The sequence below is a fragment of the Mastigoproctus giganteus genome, chromosome 1 (genome assembly GCF_048544385.1).
Source record: "Mastigoproctus giganteus isolate SK-2022 chromosome 1, ASM4854438v1, whole genome shotgun sequence".
NCBI classification, from domain to species: Eukaryota; Metazoa; Arthropoda; class Arachnida; order Uropygi; family Thelyphonidae; genus Mastigoproctus; species Mastigoproctus giganteus.
Window position 1 is genome coordinate 86,227,605 of NC_143575.1, and position 23,485 is coordinate 86,251,089.

The following is a 23,485-nucleotide window of genomic DNA, read 5'->3' on the forward strand; positions in this document are numbered from 1 at the left end:
GTTTGCTTTCCAGCTCAGGATATGAGTGATTCTGTTTTGCTTCCAATTTGAGGACATTAGTCTTTTTATTTTCCTCCACGCTGTGAGAACATATCTGGTTTAAGTCTTAATTATAAAGCTCTGTACTACTACCACTTCTGGTGACCTTACTCGATTTTCTTGAAAGAGGCAATAGAGTGGAATGGTCTAGATTCGAGTTAGAACTAAATTTTTATTTTTCACTGAAAAATAAATTTTCTGTTTACATTCAAGGATGACCCCCCCCAGTCAGAGGAGTTCACAAGGCAGAATTATAAGCACCAGCACCGTATTTAGCAGTCACGCGGGCTTGAACCATGGTCACTCAAACCGCATGTACTTATGCACCCCCTTGGACTTGACTCATTATAGCCTTAGTCGCTGATGCGCCATAAAAACCAAAACTAAACTAATGCACCATCGCACTTGATTACTCGGCTACGGCGGCATGTCCCTCGGCACTTGGTGTTGAGTTAATCAGTTTCTGGTCTGAAGTTCTTGATTTGACTTTGGGAAAAATCGATCGCAGGCTCCAGCAGAAGCCGCGATCGATTAAGGCATCACTTAAAATCAAATTTGAATTAAGATTATTTTCGTGTACGTTTTCCCCCATGGGGGAGAAACGTGAGAATTATCTAAGATGAATTCTTGCACAACAAACGGACCAGTGATATGTATTAGTTTGGTAGTATTGTTTTGCGGCACATCACTCATGCAGATAATTAACCAAATGTACTGTATTTAAGAAAATCCACCTCCTCTGATTTAATGAAAAAGTGGATATGAAATTTAGTTAATACTGTAACAACTTTGCAATGGTAATTAAAACAAATGAATGTTTCTATTGTTGAATGTAATGCTCATCTTTGGCGTAACGTTTGCTGTCTTAAGCAAAACATTATAGTATTAAATTCCATATCCACCTTTTATTACCTCATTTAATCGTCAGCCTCCAAGTTTCATTTCTGACGCCGAAAGGAAAGTGTGTACTTTACGAAGGCCGCTCATCAAAAGACGAAATATGTGCAAGTCTGATGGCGCAAGGTCGTGACTGTACAGGGGAATGTGGCAGAATAGTCTATCCGACTTGGTCTTTCTTGTCAGGATGCGGGTGTAGGGTCTGGTACTGTCGTCAAACGAAGAAATTTTCCCTTCTTTGGATTTGATCTTTAGTTCGTTGTTTAGCTCTTCATTTTTTCTACAAATAGTGAGCTGATCCAGGAAATCCATAAGGATAATCTCTCTCTCTCTCTCTCTCTCTCTCTCTCTCTCTCTCTCTCTCTCTCTCTCTCTCTCTCTCTCTCTCGTCCCAAAAACAGAATATTTGATTTTTCCAGTAGATGACTGATCCTTGAATTTCTTCTTTATTTGAGAATCCTTGTGTTTTCACTTTTTAGACTGCCGCTTCGACTTTGGTTCATAGTGAAATACCCAGATCTCATCTTTGGTGACGATGTAATCAAGAAAAATTGTCGTCCATGGTTTCACATCGCTTTAGAAGATCTGCACAAGCTTGCAGCTTGCATTATTTGCTCTTTGTGATCTTTGGGATACAAGAAACTGCACGCCAGGTGGGCGTGCAGTTTCTTGTATCCCAAATTGTCCCGAATTGTATTCAATGCATTAAAGCCTATTCCCACTTTTGTACACGTTTCCCGAATCTTAATGCATAGTTATAAAATCAGTTTGTCCGCTCTTTATTTTTCGCCGTCTTTACTGTGCGCGGATGCCTGGCATGTATTTCAAACAACTATCACTGATAACCAAATACTGTATAACGCCTAACTAATATCGACTGTCATGTCTCCATAAACATTCCTCAAGCATCGGTGAATTCCAATGTGCGCAGTATTCTCTGCATTCAGTAACTCACTAACGTCTGCTACTTCATAACTTTTATATATTACAATATAAATATGAAAATGTAAATCCTGGGTTAATAAAGAACATTTTGTTTTCTTTCTAAAATTAAACTGAGTACCCTAACAGTCTTTCTGGATTTTTTGCATTGTTTTGTATAAGTTGTCTGAAATTCTCTTTCGCTATACTGCTTCTTACTGTACCTACGAACGTCACGTGTTTGGATCACATGATTTCACAAAAATACGGTGATTTATTTATATGCGCGTCTACTATCTTGTCAAACTCCTTTGGCTATGTGTAGCCGTCCCGGTGTATAAACAGAAAATTTGTTTTTTTTTATTTTTTAAAAATGTGTGCGTTATTTTGATGTCATATTCAGTAATGATTGGAAACCAGTTAGGCTTTACTTGTGTGCAGCTTTTATGTCCATCGTTAATACCACTGGAATGGGATATCTTTCCTTTTTGGAAGATAATATTTCATTGTTAAAATTACATTGGAATAGTGTAGTACTTGGTTAGTAGAGTGATCGTGTTGCGCTTCCTATAGTAATAGACTAACCTTGCTGAATGCATTTATAGCTAGCTGCTTAGGATCGAAATGCAACCTATGGAAAAGTGTAGGGATGGTGTTTGGCTATACGTATTAGTAATGAAACAACTTTGGAATGGGAAATTGACTATTCCAGGAATTGAAAAGCTCAATGATTAACCAAGTAATTGACGTTCTGAAGTTCCTGCTTCAATTTCATGGACAACAATTACTTGAGTGTGGTAAGATGCAGTATTTCAAGAGGTTCTGATTATGAAAGTGTGACAGATGTTCCATGTTTTTTTTTTTTTTTGTTAATGGTTTACATAATAGGTATATTTTAATTATTTTGGAGTGTGAAAACTACAGGAAACAGACAGTTCTATCTTATCTATAATGGAAACGTTATTGCTTTACGTGTGGTATAGGTTTATGACGTGGTAAACATCAGGTATTAGGCCCTTCAGGCTTTAGACCCGGAAATAATTTCTGAGCAGCAGAATGTATTATCATTATCAGATTTATTTAATATATATAGTATAAAAGCCAATTAGTCAAATAATTTGCTTTAATGAACTATTGTCAGTGACTGGCGTATGAATTCAGATTTCGAAACAACTCGAATGCAGCAGATAGGAAAACGGCGACTCCAAATGACGTCAAAGGACTTGTTGTTAAGGGAAGTTTTATTGCAGTAATACGTAAGAGTACACAGCGGGCTGACATCTTCTGGACCTTGCTGTTGACACAAGTCTGATGACTGTCGCACATTCATCCAGGGACTGATACAATGGAAACGAAGTGTAGTAGTCGTAAATCGTTGTCTTGTTCGTGTTTCAGGTATGCGTGACTGTCACTGGGCATCCCAGGAAGTGTTGGAAAGATTACTTAGACTTCAAGGTGAAACGATGTGCAGATAGAGGTCACCGTAGGCGATGTTTACTGTGACAATTTAAATTCTTGTCGTAATGTTAGTTATCGAAATGCTAAAACTTTTTTTTTTTAAACCGACTGAAGTCGAGAATTATCTCTTTGTTCCCAGATGGCATGCTTCATTCAAATCACAAGGCGTCACTTCCGGAACAGGTGGATGCGGTCACTGTTGGGAAGGTTTAAACACGTGTTCCGTACAAGGAAATGGGGATTTCAGTGGCGTGATTGCATCTGATGCGGGATTATCATCACTATAAAGTTAACATAAACTCATCGTTATCTCTGTTTACTGGTAGGTCACCTCCAACCCCCCACCACTCCGATTCGATTGTCTCATTTGTCGTGTACGATGACAAACGTATTTCTCTCTCCCATCATTGTTTATCATTTAGTATATTGAATTCGGTCAGTTTAAGGTGGTAACCTTTTGAACGATTTAGTTTCTTATCTCTTATAACAACATCCCTCGCATGATGAATTACCACTGACCGTTATTTCCTGTGCAATATGTTTTTAACTTAGCCTATCAGTTTTTCCGATCCTTACCTGAACCACTATTGAACTCATAAGCAGGTCTACACGCCTTTGAAGTAAGAGAGCCAGTGTTTTAGATATTAATTCTTCTCTAGTTTAGATCTCTGAGGATTGACAATACTTAGCTGAGCTTAGAGCAATGCTGCATTCGTCTTCCATATAGCAGTTTAAAGCCACGTAATGGGATTCTTCAGAATTATTATTCAGATCAAACACCAATCCTTTATCGAGCAGCTGTGGGAGCTTATTAAAAATGGCCATGAGCTAGAACATAAATAAACATTTCGTTTACTTATGTTCTTATTTATTTATTATTTCCATTTCTCGCGCATGCAGAATTTAGTGTTCTTAGTTTAGCTTGGTTGGTAAGTGAACACATCAAGGTAATATTCAGTTACGTCCAGTATTCTGCCAAGCATTGGGATGCAGTTCCTTTTCCACAGGTATGCTAACGATGATGTCCTTGACGTAACCAGGATAAAAAGAAAATCTAGCGAGACTCTAGAGAGTAAAAATGTGCACTAGTGATCTTCAGAAGGCTTTTCATTGACTCTGCGGTCTCCTCTGTGTTTTGCTTAGCGAGTACAGAGGATAAGTTTTAAAAATTAACTAAAAAAGGAAAATGCTGGGTTCAGATATTCAGACTTAAACTACATAGTACCAGTTTTACATTGAGTTCATGATGTGTCTATGAAGGATTTTATTTTGGAAAACCGCGTTTGATAACTCTTTCCTTTTAGCATACGAAATTCTGCTTTTTATTAGCATGAATTTATAAACAAATACATATCGCTTTACTTCTATTTCTGCACTTTTTAGACAGCGTGAGTTAAAAAAAAAAAAAAAAAAAAGAAAAGAAAAGAAAAAAGAAGTGGGTACATTGAGTTAGCAGTGTGATGTGAATTGGGAACTGTTGAATATTATCCCCTAGGATACAAAGTATCTATCCTTACAAAATTTAAATTAAGCAAAGCATTTTGTTAAATTCACATTATGGGCAATGCTCACTAAATAGGCGCATCCAAATCTGTTTCTTGGTTATCCAACGCCCGTGCAAGCATTTTAAAGGCAGGCCAAACCTGTTTAGCCAAATTAACGATGATATAAATTTTAATCGAAATGCCATAGTTTCTTATGTACACAAAAGTATGGCGTAAGAAAAGATTTGAATGGTTATTGATTGATCACGCGGGAGACCTTTCGGCAATTTGTCTAGGGGACCCAGAATTTATAGTTTTACCACTCATGAACACTTAAGTACAAATTCTTGAATAAATGACAACACTACTAAGTTGTAGGCTAAAATCATTAGTTTATAGGCTACTGAACCGTGTCCCATTTTTGATAGAGTAACTTTTTTCTGTATGAATCCATACTTTAAATCAGGGATTGTTGTAGCGCACTTCACATTTGAAAACAGAAAAACTTTCCGACGAAACGATTCCCAATGTCTGTGACTGTTTCCCCGCCCTCCCAATGGTGGCACCACTTTCTATGCGTTTTAACGATTAACTGTAATTCACATTGTCGCAGTGAGCGTGACCACCCTAAGTTGCACTCTGTGGTTGCATGAAAAGTGAAATATATATAATCTTTATTGTATACAAACATGGTATATACAATAGACCCTTCACAGCAGTAATGCCAGGGGCAAATAGGCAACCTCGTTAGTAAATAACCACAGTATGGTGCTCAGCTGTTTCGTCAATCCTTTGAGGATTTGGCTGTGAATGTGCGGACTGATGCAAGAAACGTTTTTTTATTTCCAAAGGGTTGTAGAGCGACTTATAACATTGGACGCACGTAATGCCTAGGTTATGTTCCCACGGCAGTCTACGTTGTGTCACGTGTACATTCTTTCGACACTGACGTTGCTAGTGAATGCACATATAAAAGGCTATTGTTCGTCATTGATGGATTGTTTACTAGAGATAACTGACAATACTACACTCTCGATCCAGCCTTACTGTTGCTAAACGTTATAAGCCTCGTTCTGGTCGCTCCCTGTTTAAATTTGACCTCTTATTGTTTATCTATCGGGCTTCTGCTGTTGGTTATAAAAACTGGGATGAGAAGTTACCATCTCTCAGTGAAGAAGTTGTAAGACTTTGCCATTGTGAGGCATCCATTTTGCGTGCCGGCCTTGTACCATTGTCGTCTTGAAGCTACCTACAGCGCCCTCATTAGGCGCTGCTGTGTGAAGGTCGGAACTTTTGTGAACTGGTCATTATTATAGGCTGTATCGCGTTACGCTTCTGTTGTGTGCAACGTGCTGTTGTTCTAGCCTATAAAAGGTATAGGCGTTCTTGAAGAAATGCAACAAAAGAAGTACACCGGCGAGAAAAAAGCCATCTTAAAATAGACAGCTTAAAGCAGCACCGCTCAACAGCTAACTGATTAATTCGTAGATTAACTCCATGGATTTGAGCTATTGGGAGGTCTCCACATTTAGTGGGCTTCAAAAAATTATTGCCGTATATTCAAGGCATGATGTAAAGAGCTGCCATCATTTTTTAACACTAAGATATTCGCTTGCAGTGTATTTCAAATTTAATTAATTCATAAAAAATACACTTCCCTTATTTATTTTTTTTCCCGCATGAGCAGATGTGTATATAATCGTGTATTTTTACGACATACCCCCGTATCATAGGAGTTCCCGCTTAGGGCCCTCAAAAGTGTCAAATCCACCACTCTTCCTCTCTGATTTATTTCAGAAAAAAAAAGCCTTTTCTGTCCGTAGTAGTGCATTTAATTATAATTGCCTGTAAAGGGGAAATATAGCAGATTGATATGTAATTCATTCTCTCAATGGGACTTGACTGCTTATACTGTGAAGCTGTGAATTTATGTTAGAGTGGAAATCACAAAGACGGGGGCTGTGTTGCTGACCGCTCATAAAATGGCCTACTTCAGTAATTCAAGAATTTTTAAATTTAAAAACGCTAATATATATATATATATATATATATGTGTGTGTTTTTTTCCCCTTTTTTTAATTTCAAAACATTACGATTGACAACCAGTACAAGACTCTCCAGTTTTCTGTTGAGGCGAACGACCATTCTAAATTCCGAATCCATATACGGTTAGTGGTCACTTTATTAAGTAAACTTACTAAATAGCGAGTAGGACCCCCTTCCTCTCGTTTTCTCCTCAGAACAGCCTGGATTCGTCGTGGCATGGACTGAACGAGATGTCGAAAGCGTCCCACAGGGATGTTGGGTTATATTGAATTGCTTCACAGTTGTTGCAAATTTGATAACTGGCTTCAGATCTCTAACCCGAAGAGCTCTTTACATTTCATCCCATAGGTCATTGTACCGAGATCTAGCTACTGGAGTAGCTAGACGTCAGATAACAGTAGCAGTCTTAATTCGGTCTCTTATTCTTGGAACCAGTTTATACAACTCTGGCTTTGTACACATGGTAGATTATCCTCTCTGATAATGCACAAGGCCAGAACATATTTGCAGATGGATACGCTGCAGCCATGACGGGATGCGCCTATGTCAGCCAAATGTTGCCACACTGGCAACGAGGAGCCCAATGTACACCACGAAAACAGTCTTTACACCACCTCTACCAGCTTGACACCTTGGAGGATGGGTCCATGGGCTCATGCTATTTTTGCCTTTATTCCGCCCCTCCCCCATCAGCAGGAGCACGGATTTCTCAGACCCAGCAACGTTTTTCCAACCCTCCACTGGTCAGTGTTGATGTTCCTAGGTTCACTGTAACCCTGCCTTCTTGGGATTTTGAATGGAACCCGGTTCCGTTGTTTCTGCTTACTTTGCACAAGTCTTGTCAGCGTTCGTTAGCATGTCGCATACACGAGTCCGGCTCGCCTTCGGCTGGATGTTATTTGGTTAATGGACCAATTTCGATCGATAAACTCGAGACGTAATCATAGAGAAGATCCCAGCAGGGTTGCAGTTTCCGAGATACTCATACTTATGTGTCTAACGGCGACTACCATGCCACGTTTAAAGTCAATTTGATCTTGACCATTTTCTTGCACTGAATTGCATACATACAGCGTCACTACGTGTCTTCCCATCTGCTTTATACCGCACAGGTGCGAACAGGTGATGCTGTTAGTGAAAAGAGTTCTGCCCTAAACGCTTTAGTGAAAAGAGTTCTTCATTTCATGAAAAGGATAGGTGTTCACAATAGTGGTCACTCAGTATATTTTAGAGCAATTTTCCGTATGGACGTGTTAACAAACAGTTCTGTATGTTGACTTGGCAATTTAAATTGAAACGATCCTCAACAGATGTAGCGGTGTTATGGCATCTTGTATTCAAAGATATTTTGTTGTTTGTCATTAGCAATATCTGTCAATCGTTAAGTTTTTAACGATTTTATTGCGGAGAAAAAAATATCTCTTTTGTTTTACCTTATAACTACTGTTGCAGTTTTTTCTAGTGTTTCTCATTAGAGGTTACGTTTTTTTTTTTCGTACTGAGTACACAATAGGTCTACAATCCCTTACGAGTTTGAGGTTCTTGCGAGAGTATTCATTTATCGGCTTAGGCAAAATAGTGTTGCAATTTCGATTGGTTATGTAATGGATGTTCTAGTTTTTATTTTGTGTCTTGCGAAACATATATGAATAGTTCATTGTGAATAGCAATACGGATTACTGTGCTGTATCGGTAAATAATTGCTGCTCTCGTGGGTGTTAATTATACCCAACCCTATGTTTTAATTCGTGGTTTTATCTTTCATTTTTCTTATATGCACGTACAAATTCAGTTATGTATAGGTTTCGCTCAACTCACTGGTCAGCAGTTTATCAAGGTAACTATAGCAACAGAGCTTATGATGTCATCGGATGAGGAATGAGATATTTTTAGACAGGTAGTGGAAGACAGTTTCGTTGATAGTAGTGGTATTGTAGAAGCAATGCCGTATTTATTAGGGCAGTTCTTAAAATGGAAGTTTCCCATTAAGTACGAAATGTTTATTTTGGAATACTACTTTGCATCTAAATAATTTTTTAAATTACAGAGGCCCCAATAAATATTTAAACTGGCCTGTGCGAAATAAGACACCTATTCATCATATTCGCGTCACCAATAAAAAAAAAAATTAAAAAAATTCTGCACTAGGTACATAACGTGTCTTGCCGCTAGCATATTTAACGTGTTTTACATTTAAGAGTCATCGGCAGGCGTTAAAAACGTTTTAATTTTCAGATATTAACGAAATTCATGGATAATAATATAACAATGTTTTTATTTTATTAATAATAATTACATATCGGTTACTGAAAGTATTGGTCTCTGATGACTACAGTAGGATATACAGGTACTGTATAACTGATGAAATTTTAGTTCACGATAAATACACCATCTATAGTTGTTCCATTACGTGTAGTATTTATTGAAACATCTGATGACATGTCCAAGTTGAAGAATGTTTTCATAAATGTGCAGAACTGTTTTTCAGCCTCAGAGTTTATTTGTATCGTAAAACCTTAATATTTCTGTTTCTGAATTCCTTAGCTTTCCAACGATATGCTATATGTCCACATTATCCCGTTTATTACGTGAGAAAATTTCCTCGATCACATGTTCATATTTTCCACTATCCTGGAAAAATTACTGCAGAGGTTTGAAAGTTTTTCCTCCAGTGCAAAATTCCATTAAATTTGGTCCAGTAGAGGATAAATTATTGTTGCTATCATACAAGTATGATTCCAACAATACAAAGTTACATTAATTCGCTTCTGGCGGAAGCTGAAGATGACGTCACTTCCGTAACGCTTCTCGCATGACGGTTTTTCGTTACAAAATTTTCGGAATAACGTTTTTAACGTCAATAAATTTTTATTTAATACAGTACTTGGTACGGTCACTGTGCTAGTAGAGTTTACAGACTTCATTGTAAATGTTTTGTTGCAGCAAATATACCAGCACGGTTACTGGGCTGCTCATTTCTTGTGGCAATGTAATGGATGCGATTTCGGAATGTGTCTACTTGTGTCCATGTTTGTTACCCCGTGACTGCAGCCAGAAGAATTTTAATATAATTATTCGTAGGGGGTTGCATTAAACCTTAAAAAAATATAATAATAATAAATAATACTATTTAAAATATTACTCAAAAAATTAGATTACAAGCATATAAATTTTTGCAATTAAAAATAAATTTAATATTAAATATTTATTAAATTGTATTTAATATAAATATTTTCAAATAATGAAATATATGGTAGGCCAAAACTTTTCAATTTCCCCAGTACCTTTTTCTGATTGTATGTACCCTTTAATATTCATTGCAGCAATCTGTAAATGTTTTCAAGTTCAAATACTTTTAGTGGGCAGTATAGATACAAAAAAAAATAATAATAATAAATAAATAAAAAATAATTTAATGTCGTTCTAGTATAAAACGTAAAATAGTGCCTAGGCCAGAACCGCAAGGAAAAGAAGGTCATCTGATTCATTCCTCCCAATATTAAAAAATAAATAAATAAATAAATAATAATAATAATAAAATAATAAAAAATAGAATAACTGCGTAGTTTTTTTCAAGTCAAAGCAGAGGCCACGATTCTCATCCCCCTCTTCCCTCCAGAAGAAAATCCTGGTTACTCTGTTGGTCAGGGCACGTAACACAGGAAGGATGCTATAAATTTTTTTTCAATTCACTGGACTAATTTATTAAGAAAATTCTCACATAAATTAATTTGCGAATTAAATGACTAATAAGAAGCCATTTCTGCCACTAAGGGAGTAAGTGGTATTGTTATGATATACAATAAGTATAATTAACCACTGTAATTATTATAATTTAATACAGTTAAGCAATACGTAAATATTAGATTGAAAAGTCAATTAAAATAATGTTAAACAAGTATCGATTATGAAAGAACACTTTGCGAAGAGCAAAGTTCGTTGATGTTGCGTTTTCTTTTATTTGAACTTTTATAATTCGTCACTACATCGCAATCAGTTTTCTTATACGTGTTTACATGGAAATGTAAACACGTATAAGAAAACTGTAAGGATATGCACTCTATTTGGAAAAGGTCTTTGATTTCCATTGAAGATTGGAGGAATTCTCTGCAAAGGTATTTTTCAATTGGATAAGAAAGAAGTTAGCCGGCTTCAGGTGCAGGGTTTTTTCTCAGGAATTTCACAGACTTTCAAATAAAAAAATGGGAAAGAAAACTTTGGCCAAAGTCAAGGACGCAAAAGAGCCTGGAATAAAACAGACATTTATCGACGGAGAAAAAATCGACGGAGAATCTAAAAATAATAACTGAGAGAGGATGCGCCCTGGTTATTAAAAAAAAAAAAAAAAAAAAAAAAAGTACCGAAGTGACGCTCTGGTGGGCCCGGTTTGACTGCGCCCTTGTGAATAATAACAGAAGTAAAAGTAGTTTCTGGAATTGGTGCAAGGGTATGCAGTGTGGTGAAGGCATTTGATATTGCACGACTGGTTTTAAAGTAGAATAAATACTGAATTCCTTTCACACGAAGTTGCAATTCAAATTCCAATTACTCTATGCATTTTTAAGCAGAGCAAATTTCGTGCACTTCTGATCCGCGACCTTTTATTTCGTGGGATGAAACAGCAAGTTGGCATTATATTAACGCATAATCATCTATAAGAATTCCCCGGTGCACGTAAAGGCAAGAGACACAAACACACTGCACTTCCGCATGCAGTCTTCTGAATGACAACCAGCCATTCTCTGTCCAAACCGTATGTTTTATACCCGGGTGTGGTGTAGCTACATTCTGAACTATCTCGTTGGTCAGATTAATGAAATGATAGCAGTCAGTTTATCGGAGACCCGTTAACTGTGCCCGGTAGCCAAACGATCCTGCAGATCATTAGAGGCTTGCGGTGTACAGGATACCTGTATGTAAATGGCCTTTCTCTACCAGAGGGCATGATAACTCTACGAGGACAGAAAGCTTAAACGGGTAGGTGGATGACCTTGAAACTCACAAGGTAATACTTCTGTGGTAATGAGTTCGTTTACCTGTTCAGTAAAGTTTCTTATGTCCCTCCAGAAGTGGAAAGAGGGTTTGTTTTCCTCTCCAAACGGATATTTTCACGAGTTCAGGAGCCAACAAGGAAATATTAGCTTAGCCAGAGGGTATGATGGAACATCTGTTTAGTTCTGTTTTTCATTCAGTGCTCGGTTAATCATTCTCAGGTGGGGGAATAGTAATGTAGTCAATGAAAAAGCTTTGCCATCCTGTGTTTCATTATGAAAAAACAGACAAACCGATCTTTAGAACACTTGTAACATTTCATGGCAAATGCATAACAACTTGAGTAATTTACAGGCAGATGGAAATGCAAGTGATTTCTTAGGAAGGGCTTGTTCCTCTAAAAGATCTAATAATAGTTCTTCCGTGAAGCAAAAGGGCAGGCTATACATGCGGTTAATACAGAACCAGAACGCGTATAATAAGCAGGCGCTGCACAAGTCCATCCGATAGGGGAATGTGCTTCAAATTGAAAATTCTTAGTGACTAACATATAGATCGGCTCATGCAAATATAGATCTTCTTCTAATGTATATTTATTTAACTGTCTGCATCCAGGAAAATCCTACATTTTACCAAAGAAGCATAAACAATAACATAGTTATGGCATGTTGAAATTTTCTTAGACACCTGTTTTCGACACGCAGAAACCAAAATACATTCGAGTAATGGTGCCTCTTAAATTCAACTCATGGACTTGGGGATAACTGAAATGTCTGAGTGTTCTCCAGAATTATGATGTTACGACGTTTTCTTTTTTTAATGTTCTTGTTTATACTCCAGCACGGCCACCAGGTTAGAGGGCGTTTACAATAAATCATGAATGCAGTTGTCAACCGTATTTAGCAGTTATGCGAGCTTGATTATATTGTCAACCATATTTAGCAGTCATGCGAGCTATTATTATTATATATATATATATATATATATATAATAATAATAGCTGGATTTCTGTTAGTCCCAAATTTGAGAAGGCCTGACAGATATTTCTATGGGCCCAAATATGAAATTTCATGAAAATTCATCCGCTATTAGTCGAGTTATTACATGCGGACAGACAGAGAAATAACAATAATTTGCCAAATTTTTATTGGTTACATTTTAACGAAATTTGGGATGTCTCGATAAATCATTTTAGAATATCCGATCATTCGAAGATCTGACAAATTCTTCCGGTTCGAAACTCAGACTATTCCGACAGGTGGGAAGGGTGTAACCTACAGTTCTGCTTTTTTTTTTTTTTTTTTTTGTAATACGTCCATAACATATAGTCCATACGTCCTCAGAACAATATCCATATGCATTCTGAGGAAGAACCAAGTCGCGAGAAACAGGACTTGAGCAAATTATGTTTAACCAGCGATTAATATATTTTCCACATACATAAACCTCGCCATAACGCGATCTCAGAATACAATACGCGTATTGTATGTTTTTTGATTCATTGTGACCTCAGCTGTCTGAATTAATCTAGAAATTCGTACTGCGGATTAATGTCACATTGTCTGCGACCGAGGTGTTACCATGGCTCTATAGGTTGGGTCCTCGGTTATGCTAGGAACATGTTTAGGGTGGTAGAAGACTTTTCAGGCGTAGCTGAGTTAGCTAGCCACATAGTTGTGTAATATTAATTGAAATTATTTAAATTATAAACAAGAGCGAAATGCAGTAAAAAGCTTAAGAAATTGGAAAGACAAATAAATACAAGGGCCGCCATAACGAAGAACGTGGGGTAAAGCCGATGGTAAAGAGAGACTGCAGAAATTAGGAAGAACGCGAAACTGTTAAAACAGTAAAACCTGTGCTATCCTATCTGAAACTAATAAAAGTTTTTTTTTTTTTTTCTTAAATTACGACATGTAGTTGATCGAGTAAGATTATTAGTTAAAATAACAATAACACTTGCTGTCTAAACATGGTAATTTAGCTGAAAACTGCAACATCCTTGTGAGGCGCTACTACTTCCTGAAATCTAGCTGTAATCAGCCTAAACAAATAACGATAAAGAGGAATAATACAAATGAAAAGTCACATATTCACCCTGGAAAGCACAACAGCACCTAGAACCACGCCCAAAGTGGCGTAAACTGCAATCTGGGGTTAAGGAAACTATAGAAGCGCGTCATAAAAGCAAATGTTGGTCATGATTTCAAGAAGCAATAGAAAATTACAAAAGGAAACAAAGAAAGAAAGATATGGGGTGGATGGATTTATCAAGATTTTTTAAAATCCGTTCTCAAATAAGTGTTAAACACACGACGTTTAGAGACTCTAAGCACTAGCCTATGGCCGTTCCAGCCTTAAATTATGTTGTTCTGTTTACAAATAATGCAGAAACATACCAGGTGAGAACATGCTTTGTGGGGGGGGGGTTAAAATAAGAGTATAAGTATACATTATGAATTCTCCCCTCCTGGATCCGACCTTAAATCATCATGGCTTAAAAGTAAAATACTTTGATGCCAACCCATCAAAGCTGCAGTCCTCCTCTTTCCGGTTTTGCTTAAAAAAAAAAAAAAAAGTCGAAATGCAAAATTTAATTTTATAAAACTTTTCCTTTCAGAAGGTTTCATTTGCGCCTTATTAGAGATATCTCTTTTTAAATCACGAACAACGTAATCCCATAATTTAATTTCGTAAGGGATCTGCGGTTTTCTCAAAGATTAATGAATGTTTGGACATGACCATTTGCCTCCCATGTGTTTCAAATACAGTGTCAGATTGCTTTTTATGTGGCTGGAAAGCATACAACAAGCTCATACTGCAGTGGCCTACGGAGTGAGGCTGTCGTTTAGATGAGAGAAGGGAGAGCGCAGGGTCACGTGTTCTCAAAACAGGTTTACCTGCTGGTGTCTCCTTGACTTGACCTTCGTCTGGACAGTGGTTTTCACCCTATCGTCAGCTGTAGTCTTTGTTTCATAGCGCGTTGTGTGTGGGGGCGTCGAAGTGCGTATTGCTTCTCATCCCACGTGTACGAAGATACAACTAATGGACAAATTTTACATCCCGAATGTAATGGAAAATCTTTAGTTCGTGTGTTAAAGATGAAACGTATATGTGATTAGGAAGAACCAACAAAAGGAACTGTGCATGGCTGAGCAGAGTAAGTAGGCCTTTGTTGATGTGTTTGTGATCACCAAGTTCGTAACGAGTTCATTAGGTTAAATTCTGCTGGTTAAAAAATGATCGGGATCTGCATGTGTTTTCATTCATTAGCACCTTGGCCCTGGATGCAGAAGTTTAACCAAAAGAATCGGGTTGGATTGCAGACTCGTTCCGTCCAGTTTATTGCGTCCAATTTCTCAGAGCTAGAATGTGCAGAAGGCTTTCGTTGCATGTATAAACAAGTCAGTATCTGAATATTTAAACTGCGGAACACTGTGAAAAGTAGTTGGTCGTCCCAGCATATAGCGTGATTTAATATGGTCTTATGCATATCAAATACGCTTTGACGGAAACATGCATTTTAAAATTTTATATATTAACACACTGTACGATATTAGCACTGTAACTATTTTGAATCGGGAAAACAATGCAGAGTTAAACCAAGGATTTGAACGTGAAACATTTTAATTTAAAAATATTTCTCTGGATGCGTTGGGAAGATTATTCTGTGGTTGCTTTTGGCTACTGTTTCCCTCCCTACACTTCTTGCAAATAAATTTTCTCCACTGTATCATTAATGTGTTTACCCAAAAAAATTACATATTAAAAAAATGCTGCTTGTCTATTCCCGGCAGTTTATAGTTCTTCCATTCTCTCCTGAAGCTGTGAGGAAGAGTTGACTAACATCCACAGATATGTAAACTAGTGTTTCCTAACCTGTGGTCCATGGGACTTGATAGTATGACAGATTTCTTGCAGTAGGCAACACTCCTGTTTCTAATATATACTACATATGTTTAGTATGAGTATATATCACTGTATTTAAAAAAAAAAAAAGTTAATTTTTTGCATGCATAGTTTAATATATTTTTTGTGGTCTGTGGCGTCTACCTCAGATATAAAAGTGGTCCGTATCTGAGAAATGTTGGAAACACTACTTCCAAGCATCCTTAATGCAGGGTGTTTCCAAAATCCTTACTCATAAGAAAATTTAAGTTACAAATAATTGGGTTATTTACGATTGTTTATTTTTCTTGATTTGTCTGATTTGTTTGATGAAATTTGTTTGATTTCTCCCTTGACCAAAAATCTTCTTTCTGGAGACTTAAAATCTTTTAATTTTAATTTCGATACTTAGCAGTGAACAGTGAAACAAATAATTCTTAACGTTCGTTTTACTTAATTAGGCCTAATAATCTAATATTATCTTGTAAATTCTTTATAGAATAAAATTAGTTATTGAACCTGTTGTGGTGTTTTATATGATTATTAACCTGTATACTTCTTTTACTATCCAGCAATCTTTCAAAGACGGAATGCAATTGAATATTTGATGATGTACAATTTCTCTATGAGTAAGGACTTTTATAATGCATTATGCTCCATTTAATTCATTCTGTAATAATACAAGGGAGTTAAAATACTAAATCTTTCTTCATTTGAATTTTAATAAATAAATGAATAAAAATACATAAATGTCATGTCAGAATGAAATATGAGCCCATGTATGAAAATGTGGGCAGGCACCTTGTGCTACCAAATCTCATCTTCTGATTTCATGTGCTTATTCTGGATTGTAAACAATTTATTTATTTATGCTTTCTCATTTTTAGAGATAATCATCGCTATTACTAAAGTAGCAAGTTCATATAGTTTCTCCCCACGACTTCTGCTGTTTTCGAACTGGTTTTAGCTGCCTTCCCCCACAACAATTTTATGCTATATCTGTAAGAAATCTAAACTGGAATAATTTCTTATTTTTATATTAACTATATAATATCGCTGTAGATACACTATAGTTTATCCATAAATTTAAACTACGTATGTAGTGTAAACGGCATCGTTTTAATTGTATCTCATATTGTGGCTGCCTTCACAACGAGATACCAGATATTGCACTGCTTTGAATAAGGAACATTTCTCTGGCAGAAAAGACTACTGTTATTTATTCTCAGTGGATACCAGCACCCAGACGGCACCGTTTCAAAGCGTATCATCGGCGGGTGGGCAGGTACCCTGGTAATGCAATATTATATAGTTAATTACTTAAAACTCATATATAATTATGCCTTGTGCATTGTATCTTTAAATACATTATTTTTATATTATATAAAATAAGAATTGCAGTTCTTAAAACCTTGACAAAATATATACAGGGTTATGCAATCCAGTTTGCAATAAACAAAATTTTATTATAAATGAATACAGAATTCAATTAAAACTGTTATAGAATGCTGGAACTGTCGACCTTGCTCATGCAGCAGACATGTATTTATTCTTTTTATTGTGTTTGATGAACTTTTCAAAGACTGTGTTCAGTGGTCCAAGTACAATTCTCAATGTTTTTCGAGTCCTATTTGGATATTTATTACGGAATGTAATAAATTGAATGTCACCAAAATGTTTTGGATGCAGTGTTCCAAAATAAGCGTTATTCTTGAGTTGGGGGAATCATATCACGCACCGCACTAATGAATGTTCTAGAGATTCTAAAATGCCATACTGCTCCATTGCTGTCACAGTGAAACTGTCTTCTGCCGCAGATTTAAGAAAATTCCATTCTATATCCACTGACATCATGTGCCTTTGTTGCCATAATTACCTTGGACTTAGGTTGCATTGTATCCATCATATGTCACGATACCGTCCCGAAAAACTGCATGGAGGCGAATATATATATATATATATATATTTTTTTTTTTTTGGTGATTACAGCAATTAAAAGTTTACAACCTTGATGTTTTTCTTCTTTACTTCGCTTAACACTTGCTAGCCAAGATATCTGTGAGATGGAGAGCGCCCATGTGGAGTTTTCGGAGAAGTTATGCCCGCTGAATCATGATATCGAAGAATACGAATTTGCGCCTTTTTTTTTTTTTTGGTAGTTGTTGGCGAATAGACTTCTGTGGCCATAATGCACCTCCCAAGGTTTTTGCAGTACTTTGATCCAAGCCCGAGGCGGGAATCGAACCCGCGACCTTTGGGTTGCTAGGCAGGCACTTTACCCACCCGGCTAGCCCGGTCGGCAATTTGCGCCTTCAGCAAAACAACAGACCGCCAAGTGGCCACAGCGAAATCCATTTCGGCTATGGAAAGCATGGGCTTCGGAAATCGATCCACTTAGGAAAGCATGGGCAATTCTGGTTAAGTTACAGCATACATTCTCAGAGAACGTCACCGACCATGCAGATCAAGCCTACTGTTACATCTACAACCTGCAGTGAAAATATTTTAAAATAACTGAGGCGGACCGAGAAGATTTTTTGCCCTTGGCAAAAAATGGTGGTGACTCTTCTAGAATTGAATTCTTCTTTATTTGTGAAAGCAGGACATTTACCGAAAGATATGTTGCTTTCTGGTAAAGTTTTCAAAGATGCTATGTTGGAACTAGTGACTAACATTCAATAAAGATCATACACCTTTTAATTCAGTGATATTTCAAGAATTGTAATAAAAATTCCCTTCGGCAGAATAATTGAATGGAGTTAAGATTTTCATCTGCTTTATAAAGGGATTTAAGTAAGTTACATTAGCGATGTCATTTACAAAACAACCATGTGATCATTCAGCCATGTGATCGAAGTTAGTTGGCGGGCAGAAAATGGCTATTCTGCATTTCATACTGATAAATGTGGAATGAAACCAAAACAAAAGACGACTGGCAACAGAGTGTCACCTTGCAAAAAGATAATACTTAAGTTGGAGACAGAATAAACTATGACACAGGTCTGAAAAAGAAACCTTTTCCAAATAAAAAGGATAGGACTAAAGGCACATCTAATACTCCAACTTCATTTTTCAGGATGATTGATGAAAACTATTCTTGCAAAAAAAAAAAAAAAAAAAAAAGACTGGGTGGATGTAAAGCTTGTCAGAACTGGTATCATGATTGGCACTTTAGCTGTGATTTATTAGCTTATTGAAAATTCCTAAATGTCAAATTAAAAATTTATTCGGTAGGTTTTTTTCACCCCCTGGACACACGTCTTCTGCTGCTGAATTCGCAGTTAATTTTTGTTACATAAACTGATCCGTGTGAAACACATTAACTTCACCCAACTTTGGCTGGTACCAAAATGGTAAAAGTCACACTAAATAGATTATTAATGCAAAAATGTTTTTATTTCTTTCATTAAAAAGGTTTTAAAAATAATTATAGTTTAGTGGACGACGTCAGTCACGCAGAATTAATAAATTGTGATTCTTCAAGAGGAATTTTTATACAATGACAGACTATTTGTAGTTAAGTGAGCCTCTCCTGTGCAACTTTCAACCATTTACCTGCTGATTACACATGAGTAAATTCACCTGTTATGCGACCATAAGAAGTAAATTTACTCATGTATAAATAGAAGCAATCTACTGTCTTTTTACAATTCATTTTGTTGGACAAAAACATGGAATGTCGTAACAACTTTTTAAAATAAATATAAAATTTAAACGAATAACTGCTCATTTTCCCGCATGTACTACGATGTGTCCAAACGAAAAAATAAATAAATAATAATAATAAATATGTGTTCGAATGAGATAATCGAACCGTAGACCCTGAGAATCGTTAGATTTGGCTTGGGGCGAACGGTCTTTTTAGAAAGCAGTGGTAAATTGCGCCACTAGTGGGCAGGGCCGGACTAAGATAGTCTCGCGCCTCTGACAGAAAGATTATTTTGGCGCCCTCTGCATATCCTAGAAAGCTGCGTAAGATTTTGTAAAAAAAAAAAAAAAAAAAAATCTTTCCCTTGCTCTTCAGGTTCCCCTGTAAGGATGGCGCCTCGGGCGACTGCCCTGCTAGTCCATGCCTTAATCTGGCAGTGGGAGAACCATTTATGGTTTTAAAGTATTTATAGGCTGATCCGAAACACGAAAAATATTAGATAATGATGGGCATAACCGAGAGATTATAATATATTCATTCGATTTTAGCAAATCATTCGAATAGTTCAGTAGTTATATCACTCGATTCATTCTATTATATTTATATTCTTCGAATGATTACTACTAACAGTGATCATAATGCAGTGATTGCTACTAAAGTAGGGATTACTGAGTTTCACAGAATCTAGGTACCGTAATTTCAGCAAATCATAATGTTTAAATTTCGCCAAAACAGTGTGGGCGTTTTGGGTATTGAACAATTATGGATTAAGTTTAATACATTTTTTTTTTTTTTTTAATTAAACGATGTGTCCAGAATTTTTCTGTAAGCTATCGCTTAATATAAGAGTTTTATAAATTACTTTATCCTGTTTATACCTTGCTTGTCTGTTCCGATTGTAGATATTTTTTCATTTATCTTTTTTTCTTCTCCCCTTTCTTTCTCAGTCTTTTTTATTATTATTATTTTTTTTAAATCTCTGTTGCTAAGAGACAGAACGTTGACTTCACGCACACGTGGAGTGGCGACTTCTCAAGGTCACTTTAAAGGTTCTTGTAACATGACAGTAATAAACGAGAACAATGCAGTGCTGCAGAATGGAGCCGAAAGAAGCACCTGTTACATAAAGTTGGACCAGCTGGTACAATGGTGGTCTGTCGTGATGCGGAGTGCTGGTACTGCTGTTTTTTCTGTTCCAGAAACGCTTTGCGTGGTGTTTAATAATGTAAAAAAATTGTGCTAACAAATTTGACCGTCGTTATGATGCCAACTAACATGCAGTTCATTTAGTACAAGTCCTTGAATCTTTGTTCTTCCACGCCTCTAATTCACTATTTTACCAACCAGTGTAGGTGGAGAAAATCTTATTTAAGCAGTATTGAACAGATCTTGTCTTTTCTACATATCGTGAAATTTTCAATAAAGATTTTTATTGCCAGCCCGATTGTGTGTGTGTGTCTATTTTGTTTAAATAGATGTTCACCATCCAGGCGTTAGTCCACAAGTATGAATTTTTGTTTCCAGCACTCGGGTCTGATGGGTTTGTAACTTCGTGCTGTTAGGTCTTTTCAGCTTCACGAAGTGGAACTAGAATTCTGTGAACCTCGGGCAAAAATCTCCATCCAGTTATGGTGATTTTTGCCCCACTTTTTTTTTTCCCTGTTGCTTGTAGACAATCGTATGTGATGGAATTGTGTGTAAATATAGCTTGAGTGGACAATTTCTGACACATGGTAAGTTGGAATAACATTCGTTGTAGTCAACAGCTGTATTGAGATGTTATTTAGACCAATTTGACTTGTCTGTGCGCTCATACAATCCTAATCATTCTTTGATGCCCTCAGGATTCAACTACTAATTTGCTACTTTACTGAACAGAGCAACGAGGCGGAGATGAACTTCTGTTCTAGGAGCCGCCCATACAAAAACACAAAAAAAAAAAAAAAAATACTAATTTGCTACAGAAGTCAGGACAAGGATGTCGCGATCGAGGCGCATTCCCCCAGGCACAACAGTTGAGAAATTGAATAGTATGGGAGCACTTTCGAGTAACTGTCTCAGGAGCAGAAATACCTCTTGCTGGTTCTGCTGCAACCGTTCCTGTTAGCCATAGCTGTAACTGAATCTCAATATTTTGACCGAAATTTTGCTCTCTCAATATCGGTACTTTAAATATAAATATATGTTAAGACATACATATTTTAAAAATATTTTATTTCTTATAAAAGTTCTTACATTTTATAAACTCTTTTTGAAACAAAGACCCGCTTCAACTTACAAGCGACCGGGGGTGGAGGGGGGGATTGAACCCATTAGTTACTAATAACACCCTTGTTATTGTGTCTGGTGAACATGTCATCATGACAGCTGTTACGGTGATAATGTCACCCGCCTTCTGGATTCTTTTCAGCGTTAAAAATTTGCTTAGATCACTTCACTTTCTCATTTTACCATTTCAAATGTTTGCCAGTTCTTTAGGGGTGTAAAACTGGCCGCCTCGTGCATCCCTCAAACATTTGATAGGTAGCCCAAATTCTGTCAGTTTTTACAGGTTAATAGTGTTAAGCATAAAACCTATAAAAGTGCAGTGTGATAAATGGTTATGTAGATGATATTCAAATTTTATTGAACTTTCAATAAAATTAATAAAATTATACGAGTCTTCATAAGAATTGCTAATTAGGAGATCAGAGCCGCGCTAGATGATAAGCACTGCAATGCTGGTATAAACTAGGCTGTATTCTAAAACTTATGAGTAGCGTCATCAGGCCTGAGGGGGGAATAATATAGTGGGCCTCCTTAAAAGACGGTGATTATTTCACAAAGAATGAAGTAAATGTCCCTCCACTAGAGGGCCCAGCAAAAGGGAAGATAAGAAAAGGAAAAAGAAGAAAAGTATTTATTTATAGGCAAAAACTTGGAAGTCTTGCTGAAGGTTTATGTTAGGCTGCAGCCTGGCATAATTATAAGAAGGGGAAAATGGGGAGTAAACCCTAGGCAGAATACTGTTAACACCTAAAAGACCAGAGTAAGATGTGGATGAGGGTTGCTAGGTTATGGGGGGGGGGATGTAATTAAAGTTATTAAACGAAGGGAAATTCCTTAAGTGAACCACTCGGCAAACCAAGGTGAATAACAACTAAAACCGAAATACAAGAGGAGGTTTTACAAACATTACTATCCTGTGGAGGTTTCTGTCAATAGATTTCCGTTAAGGCAGTAGCCGTGATTTTTGTTGATAGAAAAGCAGCTTGTCAGATATCATTCCAGATCACTAAGTGCTATGCTATATGACAAGTGTCAGAGGACACTTGTCAGATAGCATAGCACCTGATGATCCGGAATGGTGGGATAGGATGGGCCGGGTAAAAGGATGTGGAAAGTGTCGTGATGGGGAGCAGGAAGAAACCGCGCGTTTTTGACACATGGTAAGTTGGAACAGCGTTCGTTGTAGTCAACAGCTGTATTGAGGTGTTATTTAGACCAGTTTAGCTCGTCTGTGCGTTCATAAAGATTGAGAACTCGTAAAGGTCTACACTGTTTCCTGTTTATGAAGTTTTGAAGGACACTTCCTTGAAAGTCCTTCGGTGACCCCCATGGGTTTTCTCCTTTTGTTTATTAGCTTTAGTTCTCTCTCTCTCTCTCTCTCTCTCTCTCTCTCTCTCATCACCTTCACACAACCTAACAACCCCATCCCAAATTTTACCCTTACCTCCTTTTAGGTATTAGCAGTATTCTTCCTGGGGTTCACACTCCTCCTTCCCTCTTTTTTATCTTCTGACTTTCCTTCCTAGGAAACTACGGTAATATTTCTTGCATTCTCTGTGTCTTATGAACTCCTCTGGCCTTATGGTCGCCCTGGAGTATAAAGAGAACATTTATTTTATTTATATCAGTAAATAGTTGTTTTCTTTCTTCCCTTTCGCTGCATTGCACTTTTGTAGGCCCTCTAGTGAGACGTTTACTTCGTTCTCTGTGTACTAATTCACCATCTTTTAAGGCAGCCCACTGTGTTATTGCCTGCTCCCCCCCCTCCCCCAAGCCCTGATGATGTTATTCCGTTGAGTAACGAAACGTCGCTTGGTTGTTAGTTACCAACATTATGATGGAT

General features: G+C 36.9%; 1 protein-coding gene across 4 annotated transcripts in view; it reads left to right on the forward strand.

Moving 5' to 3' along the window:
* LOC150090966 (uncharacterized) overlaps nt 1–23,485 on the forward strand; it is a 308,945-nt gene that overhangs the window by 126,010 nt on the left and 159,450 nt on the right. The window contains exon 1 of one of the 4 annotated variants that reach the window (XM_090373655.1): nt 14,860–14,997. The exons of the other annotated variants lie outside the window; for them this stretch is intronic. The gene's annotated coding sequence lies outside the window, so the exon portion shown is untranslated. Of the gene's footprint in view, nt 1–14,859; nt 14,998–23,485 lie in introns of those variants that run through there. 4 annotated transcript variants of the gene reach the window in all.